The following is a 19,264-nucleotide window of genomic DNA, read 5'->3' as shown; positions in this document are numbered from 1 at the left end:
ACAAGTTTCTGGTGTGAGCATGTTAAATGCTGCTGTCAGAAATTGACAGGGGTATTTAACATGTTAATAGCCGCAGGTGGATTGCTATTCCACCCATGGTTGTTAGGGGCACATGATAACTGATGTGCCAAAAAAGATGGGGGCTCAGCGCTGGAGCCTGCATCAAAGGAGGATACATGACATATGACGTATGTACACGTCATGTGTGGTGAAGGGGTTAATAAACTGTTGTAATTTTATCCATGTGGGCAATTTTCTATGTGGGCAATCTTCTGTGTGTAAGCGAAAACCAGGAGTGGAAAAGTGTAATAGAAACTCGTCACCACTTCTGTATTTGTTACTCACTCCTGGTTTCGGCTTACAGATACTGAGGTAAAATACTGACTGTGTGAACGTGGCCTTACAGTTCCAGCAAAGTGGATGTGACTAATCTATATATTAGACTCATTCAAGTACGGTAAACTACATACGCAAAGCACTAATTATATATCTTACAGATATCTATCACATTTATTTACATATCATGTACAGGTGCTTCTCACAAAATTAGAATATCATCATGAAGTTAATTTATCTCAGTTCTTCAATGCAAAAAGTGAAACTTCTATATTATATAGAGTCATTACAGAGTGATCTATTTCAAGTGGTTATTTCTGTAAATCTTGATGATTATGGCTTACAGCCAATGAAAACCCAAAAGTCATTATCTCAGTAAATTAGAATACTTTATAATAGCTTCTTGAAAAATGCTTTTAAAACCTGAAATGTTGGCCTACTGAAATGTATGTTCAGTAAATGCACTCAATACTTGGTCCTATTGCATCAATTACTGCATCAATGCGGTGTGGCATGGAGGCGATCAGCCTGTGGAACTGCTGAGGTGTTATGGAAGCCCAGGTTGCTTTGATAGCAGCCTTCAGCTCGTCTGCATTGTTGGGTCTGGTTTCTTTGATCTTCCTTTTGAATATTCCCTATAGATTCTCTATGGGGTTAAGGTCAGGCGAGTTTGATGGCCAATCAAGCTCAGTGATACTGTTGTTTGTAAACCAGGTATTGGCACTTTTGGCAGTGTGGACAGGTGCCAAGTCCTGTTGGAGAATGAAATTTCCACCTCCAAAAAGCTTGCCGGCAGAGGGAAGCATGAAGTGCTCTAAAATTTCCTGGTAGACGGCTGCACTGACTTTGGTCTTGATAAAACACAGTGGACCTGCAACAGCAGATGACATGGCTCCCCAAACCACCACTGATTGTGGAAACTTCACACTAGACCTCAAGGAGCTTGGATTTTCTGTCTGTCTACTCTTCCAGATTCTGGGACCTTGATTTCCAAATAAAATGCAAAATTGACTTTCATCTTAAAACACCCTGGACCACTGAGCAACAGTCCAGTTCTTTTTGTCCTTGGCCCAGGTAAGACGCGTCTGGCGTGGTCTATTGGTCATGAGTGGCCTGACACAAGGAATGGGACACTTGTAGCCCATGTCCTGGATACGTCTGTGAATGGTGGCTCTTGAAGCAATGACTCCAGCAGCAGTCCACTACTTGTGAATCTACCACAAATTTTGAATGGCCTTTTCTAAACAATCCTTTCAAGGCTGCGGTTATCCCGGTTGCTTGTGCACCTTTTTCTACCACACTCTATCCATCCACTCAACTTTCCATTAATATGCTTGGATACAGCACTCTGTGAACAGCCAGCTTCTTTAGCAATGACCAATTGTGGCTTCCCCTCCTTGTGGAGTGTGTCAATGACTGCCTTCTGGACATCTGTCAAGTCATTAACTGTCTGAAGTCATTATCATTGATATCACATTAAATGCGCCAATTCTGGGATTTTGACCGGCGGTGGCAATCGGGGTAATGGTATTTGGCTTTGATGACAGCTACCATTTCTTAAAAATGACAACTGGCATCAAACAGTGGGGCTAGTAATGCAGAGACCAAATAATCAGGGACCTTCCCATTCTAGTAATATGAGCCCACAGCTGCTTCACCTTGGCTGGTTATCAAAAATTGGGGAAACCCCAAGTCATCTTTTTACATTGTTTATTTTTTTAATAACCGGCTAAAACACCTGCGTAAACGCACTTACAAAGCATCACTTTTTTTGACCTCCGCATTATGACCCTCTAGAAATTATGAGTGAGTGCAGCATAAGGACCCTGTTGATACAGTGAAGTATATATGTAGCCATGAAAAGAACTTGTTTTAACAGTGTAGCAGCGGTATACAAGTACTGCTTATATGCCTGCTCTAACTCTCCCTGAACTGCTTCCTAAGTACAGTGTGCAAAGCATCACAGGGTCTTATATAAGACCTGATGACACGATGCGGCAGGCCAGTCACGGTAATGCCAGTAGCCAATATGGCTACGGCATTACAGTGTATGGCGGGCAATCCTCGCATGTTTATTGGCAGTCTAACAGTCAAAAACACGCGGGGTGCAGGCTTGAGCATGGCACTCAACCACCTGCGACCCTCGATCGAGTGGTGGCGAGAACGCTCGCTCATCACTAGTTATGGCCTGATTTTGTATTATGAGATTTTATTTATACCATTTGGGGATACATGATATTTTTTGATGACTCTTAAGGCTAGGTTCACATTTATTGTGTATTAGATGGAACCAATTACTATAATGAGGACGATGGAGTCACTTTAGACTCCATCCAGCTTCTTTTGCAGTAGTTTATTGGGAACTACTATTTAGGTTGGGAACAACAGGTTCTCCCTGCTATGTCCTGCTTTTTTACTATGAAGCCTCAATAAAGGATGGACACTTTTTGCATGAATGGTGAGTGCTCGTATTCTTTCATATTTTGTTTACTAATGACCATCCATTGCCAAAAGCAACCATTCACACTATGCAATAATGTGAAATAGGGAGTATAATTTTTCCTTGCGGAGAATGACATGCTAAGCATGCCGAACTTAGGAGACTTAAAGCCGCAATGCTCCTCTGGGAAATATGCTAATTATGAAAATTGTCTCTTCAGAGAGGATGAGATCTAGAACTCTAGTGCCACCTATTGAAAGTAATCCTAAAAGTCAATGTCAACCCTTTTAGCAAGCCTTGTCACATGACTTAGGATAATAGCCAAACCAGAAGCTCAGTTTGCAGACACTGTGTTTCGGGGTACTGCCCCTCATCAGTGCAGAGCGGAGATCTGGTTTGGCTGATTGAGAGGCGTCTGACCGGGATCCAAGAAGTATCGTTTCTCCTTGCTAGAGTTCTAGATCTCTTCCTCTCTGAAGAGACAATTTGCATAATTTGTGAAATAGGGAGAACCTTCTCTCTAATGAACAATGACTCATCTAAGGGGTTAAACGACTGATCAGTTCTTGCACCTATTGTGCTCATTATAGTGAGAAGTCAGCTGATGCTCAATGCATCCTCAGGCAATGGGGAGCGCTATTCTCTCATTTCTCAGCACCATAGAAAGCACAGAGGAATAAAGACCATTAATGACCATTGTGAAAAGGTGTATCACGGTCATTGAGTAATAAGGGAGATATTAGGGGAGATTTAGGATATTAAGAAGAAAAACTGCTTTGTTGTTCATAGCAACCAATTACAGCTCAGGTCTTATTTAGTATTCTGCTCTTGAAAAACTAAAGCCGAGCTTGGTTTCTATGGGCAGCAGAGACACAAAGGCCTTTTTTTTTTTTCTTCTTGACAGTGTAGTTTGATTGAGTATGCCACCATTTTTTTTTTTTTTGGGGGGGGGGGGGGGGAGGGTTTGAAATCTGGCAGCAAAATATCCTCTACACCTCTGAATAAAATTAGGGCCTACTGATTAACAGTGAAGACTTAGGCCCCAATTTATAAACACTGGCATTTTGTGTGCCAGTCTTGATGATGTGCATGCAGGAATAAGATGCACCTAAATCTTTAAGGAGGTGTACGTCACTTAAAGGGGTTCTCAGAGAATGTAATAAAACCAAATACATATAAATAGAACAAAACAACAAAAAAGAAAGACAGGGGGCCAACATGAAGCTGCAGACCACTGATAACCACAGTACGGCTTCAAAGCTCCAAGATCTCGGGTGCTATATCCAGAAAAAACAAATCTGTTCACTTGTACAATAGAAAAAAGAAAAGCACTCACCGATCTGAAAAATCCTTAGCTTTATTGCGTCTTCATTAAAAATAGTCCATGGCCGGGAGAGTGAGGAAAGTTAGTGCGAGCAGATCAGAACGACGGCCGTTTCGCGCTATGCCAGCACTTCTACGGGTCCATCTCTAGAGGCAGATTCTCATGCAGATCAGTGTCCGGCCCATTGTCCTGCACAGCTTATTATAAGGAAAACTGTGGATTTCTTTGCAATAAGACATCAGATCACAGATACCAATGCTTCGCTTTATTCAGCTTCCCATGACCTAGATGACCATATAGACAGCTTAGGAGGGTTTATCCTACCGGCAGATTCCCTTTAAACATTTCCAGAAGTGTTAATTTTCTCAATTTTTTTTCAGCCTTCATTAGGATTCCATCAGGAGCCATTTTGAAGAAGTGATATGCACTTTTATTTCCCACATGGCATTTTTCTGAACCAGAAGTCGAAAAACATTCAAAAGTTATAAGAACAGTCTTTTCGTTGCGTCTTTGGAGCAGAAACTCAAAGTTTGAGGATGATTTGGCGAGTTTCCATTCCAGAACTACTACATGGAACATAGTCAAAAGCCTCAACATATGAACTGCAGATTGGTTGTACAATAGGAATTAATGGGAAGAGTCAAGTGTTTTTGTAACCATGTCAGGCCCACACACACAAAAAAAAATTCCATGCACATATACCTTTAGCTCTCCTGACACACAAGGTCTTAGAAGTGTATGACTACATTACCATTTGGCAATAGGGTGTGCTCCATAGTCTCGCTATCAGAAATGGACAGTCAAGGGGTGTAGTGTGGTGCGGTGACCCACGTTACAGCCAGGGGGCGCTGTGTGTGTGCACTTCAAGATGCACTTGGAGGCATAAATGTGATGAGACAAAGTCCGACAGGAGTGTAAATGGCCGGTGTGTGTTGCAGAGGAAGACACTCTGCGCTGTCAGTCTGAAGTTTGGTTGGTGTTCTGGGACCTGTAGTCCCACAAGTAATTGTGTAGTTCTAATGGGAGATTCGCAGGGCTAGTTATGAGAGATGGGAGGGTCGGACTAGTCACACCCACCCACAGGAATGGTTACAGGTATGTAATGTGACCAGGGTGTGGGTTACATGTTCCTGTGTGATTCCTGTGTATGGATATGTTTGGTCCATGTGCAAGGTCCTAGATGGTCGGTGTTGGAGTCTCCTGGCATTGGAGAAGTCCTGCATGCACTGAGACCGTGGACCTGATGAACGGTCAGTGTTGGATTGTCCTGGTATGGGCTGGAATCCTGGAAGCACTGAGACCGTGAGTCCAGCATTAGCCTATGTGTTGGATTGTCCTGAAGTGTGCTGGAGTCCTGGAAGCACTGCTGAGGCTATGGACTGAATGCTCGAGGGTGTTGGATTGTCCTGGAGTCCTGCAAGCACCTGGTAAGAGTGTGAGTCCTGGAATGGTCAGTGTTGGACTGTCCGCCGATGGACTGGAGTCCTGCAAGCACTTGGTAAGATCATGGACTGATGGCCTGTGTGTTGGAAGTGCCTGTGACTGGTCTTCCTGGAAGCGCATGGAAAGGCTGCATCTACAGAGCCTGAGACGGTTTCTGTGTTGGGGAAGCTACAGTTCCTACTGTGGGTCTGGACTATCCGAGGGCCCTGGTCACAAGGACAGTGATCCCAGTGAGGCAGTTTCCCTGTAAACCAGCACTGGCAGGAGGCAGTGTGTGGAGCCGGAGCTCCTGTAAGGTAACTCCAGGTAACAAGGGGTTACTGGCAGACACGGACCTACCATTGGAACAGACTATCGGTGGTTAATGTGTGCCGTTGATATAAATGATGAACTATTTGTGTTATGGTTTATGACGTTTAATAAACCAGAATAGACTGTTTTGTGGAAAAATCATGCCTGTATGCGTTATTCCCATACAAAGCGAGTGTTCCCCAAGACCCGAAGTAAAGGAAACGCTACAGTAGGGACAGACCACACTGATAAAGGGTCTTCACCCTTAACATGGGCTGATAATTGTCTGGACAAGCGTTCATAAAACCACTTATTCCCAATCATTGGCCAGTGGAAACATAGAAGCAATTGTGTCAGCTAATGCCTGAAAAAGAAAATTCTCAGTGTTGTAGGACAACTTCCCATGTAAACAGGCAATGCCCGGCAGATATTATGCAAACTGTATGGGGACAGAAGATCAGTAAGTCTGTATCGGCCATATTCTTGATCAGTGCTAGATGTTGCATGTCAAAGGAACCTAAGGCTTAATGGGTTGTCCGATTTCAAATAATACTGGTCCATAAGCTGAGATACATATGAAATAAAATGAGCTTTTAACTTCCCCTGGTCTAATGACGCCTGTTCAATAATGTTCCCATCTTTGTTGATTGGTTGTTTTTATTTTTTTTCAGCAGTCAACATGTCACGGCTGCAGTCTATCACTGAGCTCTATGGCTTTGCCGATGTAGCACACACGAGCTATTGAACTCAACAATTGGCTGAAATGTGGTTTATGTGACATGAGCACTACAGCCTATCAAAAGGACAAAGAAGAGAGGTATCGCTGGACCCAGGAAAGGCTAGTAAAAGCTCAATTTCATATGTCACTGAGCCCATTTGGAAAGGGACAACTCTATCATCAAGTTGTGAGTTTATTCATACATTTTTTAAATTAGTAGTAGGTCATCAGCACCAATGTAATGTAAAGGATTTGTGCCAAGCATTTAAGTTATCCTGATTGGATCTCCCCAACCCCACCGCTCTCAAGAACAGGACTCAGAACACCATTTGAATGGAGTGGAGATCCAGCATGCGTACCCTCTACTCCATTCATTTTCAAAAGAAATGGAAGAAAATATCGTAGTTACTTACCGATAACGGTATTTCTCTGAACCCATGACGGCACTAACGAGAGAGAGGGATCCGCCCTCAGGGACAGGAAACCCACAGGTTAAAAAGGCGGGACCTCTCCTCCACCTCAGTTGGTTTACAGAGCCTTGCAGGGAATTTCTGCTGTAACTTAATTGGTTATTTTTACACAACAAAATATAACTGTATAACTTATATAAGCTCCTCTATATATATATATATATATATATATATATACACTTTTTTTTTTTTTTTTTTTATGCACACCTCGTGACTTAATTTATAAGTAGTGTGGACACCCATACGTGAAGGGAGGGAATATACAGGTGCCGTCATGGGTTCAGAGAAATACCGTTATCGGTAAGTAACTACGATATTCTCTTACCCCATGACGGCACTAACGAGAGAATTTCAAAGAATGAAAATTTTAGGGTGGGACTACTGCCTCAAGAACTCTCCTACCAAAAGTTAAGTCTGAGGGAGAAGATAGATTAAGCTGATAGTGCTTGAAGAATGTAGAGGGGGAAGACCAAGTGGCTGCTCTACATATTTGATCTATTGATGCTCCACCACGTTCAGCCCAAGAGGTTGCCACCGACCTGGTTGAATGGGCCTTAATTGTGTCCGGAGCTTGTTCTCCGGAAGAGGTATATGACATCTTGATGGCATCTCTTACCCACCTCGCCAACGTGGCTTTCGATGCCTTGTGACCCTTATTTGGTCCCTGAAAGCAGACAAACAGAGCCCTCCCTTTTCTACACTCCCTTGTGGCTGATAGATAGTGTGTTAGACATCTCTTTACATCTAGAGTGTGTAGAGCCTCCTCTTTTTTGTTTTTTGGATTGGGGCAAAAAGATGGTAACGCTATCTCTTGAGATCTGTGGAATTTTGATGCCACTTTGGGAAGGTAAGAAGGGTCAGTTTTGAGGATTACTCTGTCATCTAATATTTGTGTTAGAGGTGGGTAGGCTGATAAGGCCTGCAGATCACTAATCCTGCGAGCTGAGGTTAGGGCCACCAATAAACAGGTTTTCCAAGATATTATTTTTAGTGAAGCCTGAGATAAAGGTTCGAACGGCGCTTTAGTTAGTGCTGAAAGGACTAAGTTCAGGTCCCAGGGAGGAGCGGTGAGATGTATAACTGGTCTGGACCTAGTAGATGCTCTAACAAATCTTTTTACCCAGTGATTCCCCGCCAAATCCTGGTTGTAAAGGGCACCCAATGCTGCAATCTGAACCTTCAGAGTATTTGTTGCTAGGCCTTTCTCTAAACCTTTTTGAAGAAATTCTAAGATTTCCTGAATTGGCATCTGATTTGATAGGATAACTCCTGACGTGGAGAGGAACTTTTTCCAGACTTTGCCGTAGGCTCTGGTAGTTATAGGTTTTCTACTGGCCAGCAGGGTAGAAATTAAATTTGAAGAAAACCCCCTTTTTGTTAACAGTTCCCTTTCAAAAGCCAGGCCGTCATGTGCAAACTTTTTATTTGAGGGTGATTCACTGGCCCTTGATGCAGAAGGTCTGGGATATCTGGGAGTACCCATGGATCCGCTATGGACATTAGGCGTAGCCATGGGAACCATACTCTTTTCGGCCAGAACGGAGCTATCAGTATCACTTTGGCTCTGTCTTCCCTGATTTTCTTCAAGACTAAGGGAATTAGAGCTATCGGAGGAAACACATAAGCTAGATGGAATTTCCATGGAATTAACAACGCGTCTATGGCCACTGGACTCCCCCGAGGATCTATCGAGCAGAAGGCCTCCGTTTTCCGATTTTGATTGTTTGCAAATAGATCTATATCCGGGGCCCCCCAAAGATCCACTATGCGTTTGAATATACTTGTATTTAACTCCCATTCCCCCTGTTTTAATTGGGTTCTGCTTAGAAAATCTGCAGTTTGATTTTCTGACCCTTTTATGTGAAGGGCTGTCAGGGAGGACAAGTTGGCTTCTGCTTGTGACATGATGAAATTTGTCACTTTCATTAGGGATTGAGACCTCGTCCCTCCCTGATGGTTTAAATATGCTACTACCACCCTGTTGTCCGTCAGTAGTCTCACGTGGTGGGAACGGAGGGAAGTTAAAAAATGATTGATGGCGTACTGAACTGCTAAAAGCTCCTTCATGTTTGAAGTAAGGTCTTTTTCTTCTACTGACCAAGGACCTTGGGCAATTTGCCTGTTTAGGTGGGCCCCCCACCCCCAAGGGCTTGCGTCTGTGGTCAGGATTATCGAGACCGGCCATACCCATGGAACCCCCCTCCTGAGATTGGACGGGTCTGTCCACCAAGCTAAGGAAGTTTTTGTCCGAGAGGATATTTTTAATTGCTTTTCTAAATTTCCTCCTGCGTGGGATACCGCCTCTAGTATTTCCCACTGGAGATCTCTCGAGTGGCTCTGAGCCCACTGTACCGCTGGGATACAGGATGTCATTGATCCCAGTATGGACATGGCTCTCCTTAGAGAGATCAGAGGAGAGATACTCAACTGATTCACTAGATGTATCATGTTGGATACTTTTTCTTCTGGCAGACGACACTCTTGCTTTGTTGAGTCTATTAATATCCCCAAGTACAACTGTACTTGAGATGGGATAAGCCTGGATTTTTCCAGGTTCAGAAACCATCCTAGATTCGATAGGGCTACCATCACTCTGTTTAGTTGCTGGCTGCAATGTAGAGAGGAACTGCCCATCACTAGGAGGTCGTCCAGATAAGGCACAATCAATATGTTTTGTTCCCTTATATGGGCCATTACTTCCGCCATTAATTTTGTGAATACTCTCGGGGCAATGGCTAGACCAAACGGAAGAGCCTTGTATTGGTAATGTTTCAGTTCCCCTTGTATCATTACTGCAACCCTGAGATATTTCCGGAAATCCGGATGGATTGGCACATGATAGTATGCGTCCTTTAAGTCTATAACAGTCATGAAACAAGACGGGATAAGGGATCTGACACATGATTTTATTGTCTCCATTTTGAATTTTTCTATTACCAGGTATCTGTTTAGTTGTTTCAAATTTATAATTACTCTGAAAGTTCCGTCCGGTTTTGTTCGAAGAAAGAGCGGAGAATAAAACCCCCTCGTCTCTTCCTGTTGTGGAACTTCCTGTAAGACTTTCTTTTCCAGAAGAGTGAGAACTTCTCTCTGGATGCTTAGCTGCTCGATCTCTGACTTTCTTCGTGGTGTGACCACAAACGGATTGTGTGGCATTGTGTGAAAGCTTAGTTTTAGGCCCGTCTTTATGATGTTTAGAGTCCAGGCACTTCCAGAAATTTTTTCCCAGGTTGGAAGAAAGTGGGTCAGTCTCCCTCCTACCTGGGGCACACCCTCATTGTGGCTGTTTTTTATTATCCGGCTTGTTGAACATGAAACCTCCTCTTTTGAATTTTCTGTCTTCCCACCCCTCCTTTTGATTTTTTGGGGGGCGTCTTTGTGTGAACCTCCTTCCTCGAAAGGGCCGCCTATAAGATTGATTTAGGAATCCCGGAAAGGCTTTCTTTTTATCAACCGCTTTTTCGAGGACATCGTCTAGGGTGGGACCGAACAAATATTCACCTTCACACGGAATGGAACACAACTTAGCTTTAGTTTGCAGGTCCCCCGGCCAGCACTTTAGCCATAATGCTCTCCTAGCCGCATTTGAGAAGGAAGCCGATCTTGCCGTCAGTCTAACTGAGTCTATTGAGGCATCTGCTAAATATGCAGCGGCCCCTCTCATCGCTGACACGGAGTCTAGTATAGACTCTCTCGGGGTTTTATTTTTTAATTGAGTCTCTAAATGATCCAGCCAGACCATTAGTGCTCTAGCTGTACACGTAGCAGCTATACCGGGTTTTAGCCCCCCGCTGGCGGCCTCCCAGGACCCTTTTAGGAAGACATCGGCCTTTTTATCCATAGGATCCTTGAGGGTCCCCATATCTTCAAAAGGCAGAGCGAACTTTTTAGAGGCTTTCGCGATGGCGACGTCTAATTTTGGCGCTTTTCCCCATGAGGCGCAGGCTGGGTCATCAAATGGGTATTTCCTTTTGGGTGTTAACAGTACTTTTTTGTCTGGTCTTTTCCACTCCTTTTTTATAAGGGCTTGAATTTTTTCATTTAATGGGAACACTCTGTACTTCTTTTGTTCCAGGCCACTAAACATAAGATCTTGTACAGATTTTTTGGAACGAGTGTCTGCCAGACCCATTGTCGCCCTAACCATTTTCACCAACGCATCCGTTTCATCTATTGGGAAACAGTTGCGACCGCTTTCTGAAGATGCGGAGGAGGATGATGAAGCTGTAGAGCTATCAGAATCCCCACTCGTACTATCTCCCTCGCTGGAGCTGTAATCTGGAGATTTTTCTTTATGTTTTCTTTTACGGTTTTTTACGCTTTTTAATGCGTCTGCTACTTGGGTTTTAATTAAATCTTTTAATTCAGATGTGAAACTTGGCGTCTCCTCATCAATGGTGTTCTTAATACATGGCGCACAGAGTTTTTTAACCCATGAATCCGGCAAATCTGCTGAACAAAGCGGGCATACTCTATGTTTACTTTTCCCCTGGCATTTCTTTCCCTAGGAAACAATAAACCCCTATTAGAATTTACACTTTCACGGAGGTCACTTACCCTCCTAATGTGAGGAAGATACCGGCTGTGGCTTTGAGGATGCCTCCTCCACTTGAACCACCGTCTCCCTCCTGGATCCACCAGAGCCTCTGCTACGCTGGGATCCTGAGCTGCTGCGCTGCGTGGGTTTTCTTGAGGAATGGCGCTCCTTCGGGTTCTTTGTCACAGGGGCCTGTGAAATTTCTTCCACCGACTGCTCTATTCCACTCATGGTGGTAATCTCTGAGCAGCGGTATACCCCTTTCCTTCTGGATATATACTAATGGAGCGGCGCCAGGCAACTTCCGGTTTACCCAGAGGTGCCCTGCGCCGTCCCGGAAGTGACCCCCACGCCTGCGCAGTAAGTCGCCGAACTCCCCGCGCGCGCTCACTGTTTGCCGGCTCACAGGAGGGACGGAGCTTCCGCAGCCGCCGCTGCTCCCAGCGTTCTCCTGTCGGTGACCGGCGTCACCACCTCCTGTGTGCTTTATGGATCGGTGGAGAAAACCTCCAGGTAGCCGCCGCTACCTATTGCCGATCATCCCTTTGAAAAGGAAGAGGCAGGCTTTCTCGGCATCCTCTTCACTGCCTCCCCTCTGCGCGCATCTACGCAGGAATCCACCTGAGACCGTGGCAGGGCCCCCCGCTGCCTGAACTCGGCCTGATGGTCCCTGGACTCCTGGATGGTGAGTTGTGGGATCCCCGTCGGGGACAGGAAACCGAACTGAGGTGGAGGAGAGGTCCCGCCTTTTTAACCTGTGGGTTTCCTGTCCCTGAGGGCGGATCCCTCTCTCTCGTTAGTGCCGTCATGGGGTAAGAGAAATATCAGTATAGTCCCCAGCTATCACCTACGGTCCCATAGTGAACGTATGCACATGCCCGACCACCATTCTAGAAAAGAAAGTGTCCTTCAAAGATCTGGTCTGGGGATGAGTGGGTGTCCCCATTGTGAGTAAATTCAAAGCCTTGCTCTGGAGATCAGTAGGTGTCCCCCATGACAGTTTTATTCAGAGTTCTGTGCTGGTAAAGTGTGGATGTCTCCAGGACGGGTCTATCCGGAGTCCTGTTCTGGGGGATGAGTATCCTCAGGAAAGGTCTATTCAGATCCCTGTGCTGGAGATTGATGGCTATCCCAGGTAAGGTCTATTCAGAGCCCTGTGCTGGAGAGTAATGGTTGTCCCCAGGAAAGGTCTATTCAGAGCCCTGTGCTGGAGAGTAGTGGTTGTCCCCAGAAAAGGTCTATTCAGAGCCCTGTGCTGGAGAGTAGTGGTTGTCCCCAGGAAAGGTCTATTCAGGGTGCTGTGATTGAGCTTGTTGGGTATCCCCAGGAAAGGTCTGTTCAGATCCCTGTGCTGGAGAGTAGTGGTTGTCCCCAGAAAAGGTCTATTCAGAGCCCTGTGCTGGAGAGTAGTGGTTGTCCCCAGGAAAGGTCTATTCAGAGGCTTATGCTGGAGATAGGTGGGTGTCCCCAGGAAAGGTCTATTCAGAGGCCTTTGCTGGAGATAGGTGGGTGTCCCCAGGAAAGGTCTATTCAAATCCCTGTGCTATAGAGTAGTGGTTGTCTCCAAGAAAGGTCTATTCAGAAGCCTTTAGATTTCTAAAATTTACGTATTTAACATGTAATACCCTGTCCCTACAAATGGTATAATGGTACGGGAGGGAGAGAAGAAAAAAAAAAAAAATGACCAGCAGGTATATCAAGGTTTATTATTTATATTTAACAAGCTTTAAAAATACAGAATAAAATAGCTTTTTTTTCTACTATTATTCACAACATCTGGTCCAATATTACATATTTATCTTAAATATATTTCAACAATAAATGAAAGCCATGTTAGAAAAACAAAACAAAAAAAAAAAAACACTAAAAATATGAAATAATTTCTTTAAAAAATTGTAACAAATTACATCTTGGGAGGAAAAAAAACAAACAAAAACGTATGTTACATAACCAAAAAAAATCCAGCAAATGACTCAATAACTCCTGGAAGAAATGCAAAGAAATTCTTCCCAGTAAGATTTATACATACAAATTACCTTCAATTAGTGGAAAAAAAACAACACATTTTAAAATTAAAAAGTAAAAAAAAAAAAAAAGAAAAATAATTTAAAGGTTTATATTTTCTTAGTTTCAACTTGATACATCAGCAAAAACATCCATTAGTGCATGTACTAGGTCAGTTACACATTTTACAAAGTTTGTCCATTGCAAGATATTCAGGAATGTATGAAATGTCTATCATGGCACAATGTTTTAGGTTTATTCAGTCCCCGGCTCCAGGTGCCAGCAACAACACAAATGAAAGGTCGGGCGCCTCAGATTCCCTGCATCAGGCAGCCAAATAATTACCAGGACCTATCAGGGCATTTAGCAAGGACATGGGGGAAAAAAAGTCTAAAAGCAAAAAAAACAAAAAAAAAAACAACAAAACTGTGTGCACACAGCCCTAGACTTGATTACCGGATAACTTACTATTAAATAATAAATTATATACCTAAACTTGCACGTTCTGTGTTAGAGAAGTACACTTCTTTCTGGCTAAAATGTCTAAAAAGCCCTATGCAAAAGAGATCCTGAAGACCCCTCTCCCTCGGCCCAGCGTGACCCAATGCCGGTTTTAGGCTATCGATACAACTATTGGATGGTGACTGCAGCCATAGCCAGAATACTTAAATTGAGGCCATTACGTGTGTAATTCTGGAGCACAGTGCATGGGTTTTGCCTGTACCCAGTTTAAAACTTTTTAGAAACTGGGCCAGAAAGTTGCAAACTCCCTTTAACAGAGCTGCCTCACCAGTTCATGACTCCTCAGCTAAAATACAGAGGTGCTACAATTAGTCTCTTGCTCTTCAGGACCACGTATGTGCATGGACAAGTCCATTGATTTCAATAGCCTCTGTGTAATACTTTATTTCCCCTGCGGGAGTGCTGTAGGGAACATAAACCCCAGATCCTGAGCGTTTCCCTGCGATACGCTTACTCAGGGGATCCTCCTGACAAAAAAAATATATATATATTTTCCCAAACTAAATTACCCTTTAAAGGGACTCCGTTTGAAAAAAAAAAAATAAAATCTGGTGTAATGTCTGCACGATAACACTTCCTACCTTTAAGTATTGGCTTAAAAAGGACATGAACCAGCCATATAACATGTATGCTAGAAATTAACAGGGGTTGTGGAACCTTCTATTTCCTGGTTCAGTCGCTCATAGGTGGCCAATAACCTAAGCAACTAGTAGTGATGAGCATGCTCGGGTGCTAACACTGTCTCCGGCGTGCTCGAATACTATGTTCAAGTCCCCGCGGCTGCATATCTTGCCGCTGTTTGACGGCCGGAACACTTGCAACGCATGCAGGGATTGACTAATAGGCAATCCATGCGAGACATGCAGCCGCGGGGACTCGGACATTATATTCGAACACACAGAAGTCACTCTTAGCACCAGAGCATGCTCAGATAACACCTTATCCCAGCACGTTCTGGAGAATGAAGGAGATTTTTACTGTAACGTCAACTGCAAAGTTGATGGTGTTTAAGAGCACTTTGCAATTCTACCCACTTACGAACATGGACAACCCCTATAAATCTGTACACAGGTAGAAAAAAAACACCAAATACAAGCGGAAGCAGCGACCACGAGCACAAAAGTTTCTAAAGGGGTTGTGCAAGGTTACAATCAGCAGCGTACACTTCCATGGGTTGCGTCTGGTATTGCAGCTCAGCTCCATTGAAGTAAATTGGGAAAGGATGCAAAACCACTGAAAACTTATGCATTTGTGGCACTTTTTTTAGGATTCCGCAGGGTTTTTTTTTAGTTTAACCCTTCACAACATATACAACTTCATTGCCTAATAACTGGAAAGGTTACTCAAATAGTGTAAGGGCTTTAATACAGGTTTTTCAGCAGTTGTCTTTTCTACATAAAGGGGACATATACAGTGATGTGTAAACTCTTCAAACACCGTAAACTGGGGTGTGTAGAATTAGTCGGGAGCCGGAATACTGACACTATACTCGGTAGGTTTATATAATACTGCACTTTATTTTCCGTATAGAAGACGTTAGGTTTGCATGCTGAAACGGAGGTCATGAAATGAATGGAGGATGCCGCTCAGACCCAAATTGTGCGTACGAACATTATAATCTTGAAGGTCGGGCAGGATCCGATTTCACAAGAAGAGGGTCAGTGAATGAAATTCAATCCTAGCTATTAGGGTATTCAGGGCTGATTAGCGCGGGCGGGCAATGGCATTGTCCGGCACGATATATGTAAGCAGCCAATTTCCTAAGCAGGAGCGACCATGAGCAGATCTGGAGTTAGAAAGCCACCGGAGCATCGCAACCAAAAACGTGAATCCGGAAGAGATCCGAAAAACATACCGAAGACACTCGGATAGCACCCGAGATGACACCTTACCCCAGCACGATCGCTGAGATCTGTCGGATGTAAGAGGCAGTGGATGGCAACGTGGCGATGGAGAACTAAGAATCTGGTCCAGAACGCTATGCCGGCTACGGTAATATAAGACTATGTTCACACGTGGCCTTTATGCTGCTTTTTTTTTAATATATTTTATGCAAGTTAAAAGCTACTTTTTACAGTACCAGCAAAAGCTGAGATAATTTGTGCAAACTGTAAAGCGCTGTGGAATATGTTAGCGCTATATAAAAATAAAGATTATTATTATTATTATTTTAGAAATCTCATGCACACGCTGTTTTTGGGAAAACTGCTACTTTTTGAAACTTTTTTCCCCATAGACAGCAATGAGAACTTGCAAAAACCCTTTTTTTTTAATGCAGGTAACACCAAGCTGTGAAACCCATTTGTGAATTTCTCAAACTATATTTAAGTACTTGGATTAGAAAGTAATTGGCCATTAGTTTTTCTTTTTTAGTAATCTATTTCTTTCTCCCCACGCCAAGCATAATTTGATTAAATTAGTGATAATTAAAACCAGTGACATGTGGGAAAGTAAACGTCGTCTGACAAAGTCAACTTCCCCCGGTTTTTAGGTTGGTAATTGCACATTTTTCCCCCATACACTCATAACGTTTGGTCACGGCTGCGCTTTATATGGCTTTTTTTACAGAACAGATTGTGATTATTAAATTAGCGATGTGTGTAAAAAAGTAAATAATGCCCTAATAAAACTAACAAAAAAAAAAAACTTCCACCCCCCAGTAATTTGATCACTTTTTTTCTTGCAGAAGTGTCCTTCACTTGCATCATTGCATTGGTGGCCTAATACCTTGTGTTGTCATGCTTGTAAGGTGGAAGTAAACGTGGACTTTGGGATCCTGAAAAACCCCATAAAATATAACAAGAAAAGCGGAGCAATAATGCAGCAAGGAAAACAACAAAAAAAAAAAACCTGCATTTTGACTGAAGATTTTTTACTGCTAAGAGATCAGGTTTCGGCTGCAGAAAAAGATTCAACGTGTGAACATAGCCTTAGGCAGTTTTCGAAATATAGATTCGACAGGGGCTGCACAAACTAAGGTTGCATGACAAAAAAAAAAAAAAAAAATCGAAGTGTAATGCTGCTACATTATTATTATTTATGTAGCATTATTGATTCCATGGTGCTATTGCCGCATAATACAAGTCACTGAAGTGGCATTGCCACCCGCACACTATTGCAACCAGCAGGTTGCCAAAAAAAAAAAACAGATTTATTGCAGATTGCGATGTGACCACTCATTTGGAAATCAATATTTGGCAATGGCCTTTGTTGCCCTTAGCAACCAATCATCGCTCATTCGGGCTGTTGCTATGGGCAACAGTTTACTTTCATTAAAGGGGTGTTCCCATCGCCAAGATCCTATTCCGATATGTAGTAGGTGTAATAATAATAATATAAGTAAATATCTACAATTAGAAATGTAGTATAGTTCTACTGATAACCTGTGTTGCTTATCCCATGTGCAAGCATTGCAGTAGCTTAGGTATCCAAGGTTGCATCCAAAAAGCAGCTGTGGTCGTAACCATGGATACCTAAGCTACTGCAATGCCCTGCACATTGGGGTAAGAGACATATAAATGTAGCATAGTTCTACTGATAACCTGTGTTGCTTATCCCATGTGCAAGCATTGCAGTAGCTTAGGTATCCATGGTTACTTCCAATAGCAGCTGTCTCTATGAGTGGTCGTAACCATGGATACCTAAGCTACTGCAATGCCTGCACATGGGGTAAGAGACATAAAAATGTAGTATAGTTCTGATAATATTCAGAATACCTACAATTGAGTTATTACAACTACTACATATTGGGATTGGAGCCTGGAGATGGAAATACCCATTAAGTTCTAATAAATCTGCCCCAAGGTGAGGAACCCTTGTGTCCTAGGTGGTTTCTTTGCCGATGCTGCCTTGTAACTGAATAATCCCCAAATATACAGATATACTGGGTCTCTTTTCAAAGCGTCCCGACTGCCCACCAAACAATTAAAAACGGCATCTTGATCGGTTGCTATGGGCAACAAGGCGGCCTTATCAAGACGATATTGATACACCATGCCCATCCTGTAAGAAACCACGAATTACTGTCCGTCCGTCCTCTGGTCGGACAGGAGAGAACGTTTCAATTGTCAATCAGAAATCAATTACCTTTTAAAGTGTACCTGCCACTTGTCCAGACCGGTAATATCGAGGACAATGAATGGGGTGATATCAGTGGTCCTAAGGCCTCTTCACAATTTGCTTTGGCTACGGATTAATGCATTAGGCTGGTTTTCGGGTTAATTGCATTACAAAAAAGGATGGCACTTGTAGCTAAAGCCACATTTATAAAGCCTTCAAGACCCACGCAGCTTTTCAAGATTTCAGCGCCAAAAAGTGGAAGCAAACTAATGGTAAGTACAAGGCGCACACCGTATTACCGGCAGGAACGATCCTCGGGAGCTTCCTCCTATGTTCACATGGAGAATTTTGAAAAGTTTATTTTTGGAAGCCGATCAGCTCCAAAATCCTCCTCAAAAACACTAGGCAAACGCTTACAGTTCTTACGAAAAGTTTTGTGAGCATTTTATTTTTTATTCCTGAAGAAGTTTTGAAAGATATCAAACTAGGAACTGAAATCAAAAACACTTCAGGAAAAAAGGAAACTCTGGAGAACATCTCCATAAACCCTCTCCTGAAATGGTTTATGCTTGAAAATAAATGTGTTTTTGAACAATTCAAAAATCTTCATGTGAACATAGCCATCGGGTAAATGGTATACGTCACACTGAAAATTTGCAATAATTCACACCCGTTGCGCATTTTTTCTGTCGGATGGGACATTTTTTGAAAATCTTAGAAAAAATATTTTTAGTAGTCAGTGTGAAAAAACTAAAATCAACGTTTCTATTTTTCCTTTTAAAACAAAAAATGTTCAATAAATTATAAAAATGTCTGATTATTTTTGTCAGTGTAAAATTATAGTACATGTCGAAAAAAATATTTTAAGCAATAAGTAAGTTTTTGTACAATAAAAAAAGATATACACTAAACTGCATGTATTTTTTGTAGTTCGCGTTTAAAAAAAAACAACATTGACAAGAATACATGCTGAATAGTGTGTATATTTTGTAATTTTACAAAAACCAACATACTGAAAAAAATAAATTATATATATATATATATATATATATATATATATATATATATATATATATATATATATATATATATATATATATATTATACACACATTTTTACA

Source organism: Ranitomeya imitator, chromosome 4, assembly GCF_032444005.1.
Source record: "Ranitomeya imitator isolate aRanImi1 chromosome 4, aRanImi1.pri, whole genome shotgun sequence".
NCBI classification, from domain to species: Eukaryota; Metazoa; Chordata; class Amphibia; order Anura; family Dendrobatidae; genus Ranitomeya; species Ranitomeya imitator.
Note: the sequence above shows the minus strand (reverse complement) of the source record.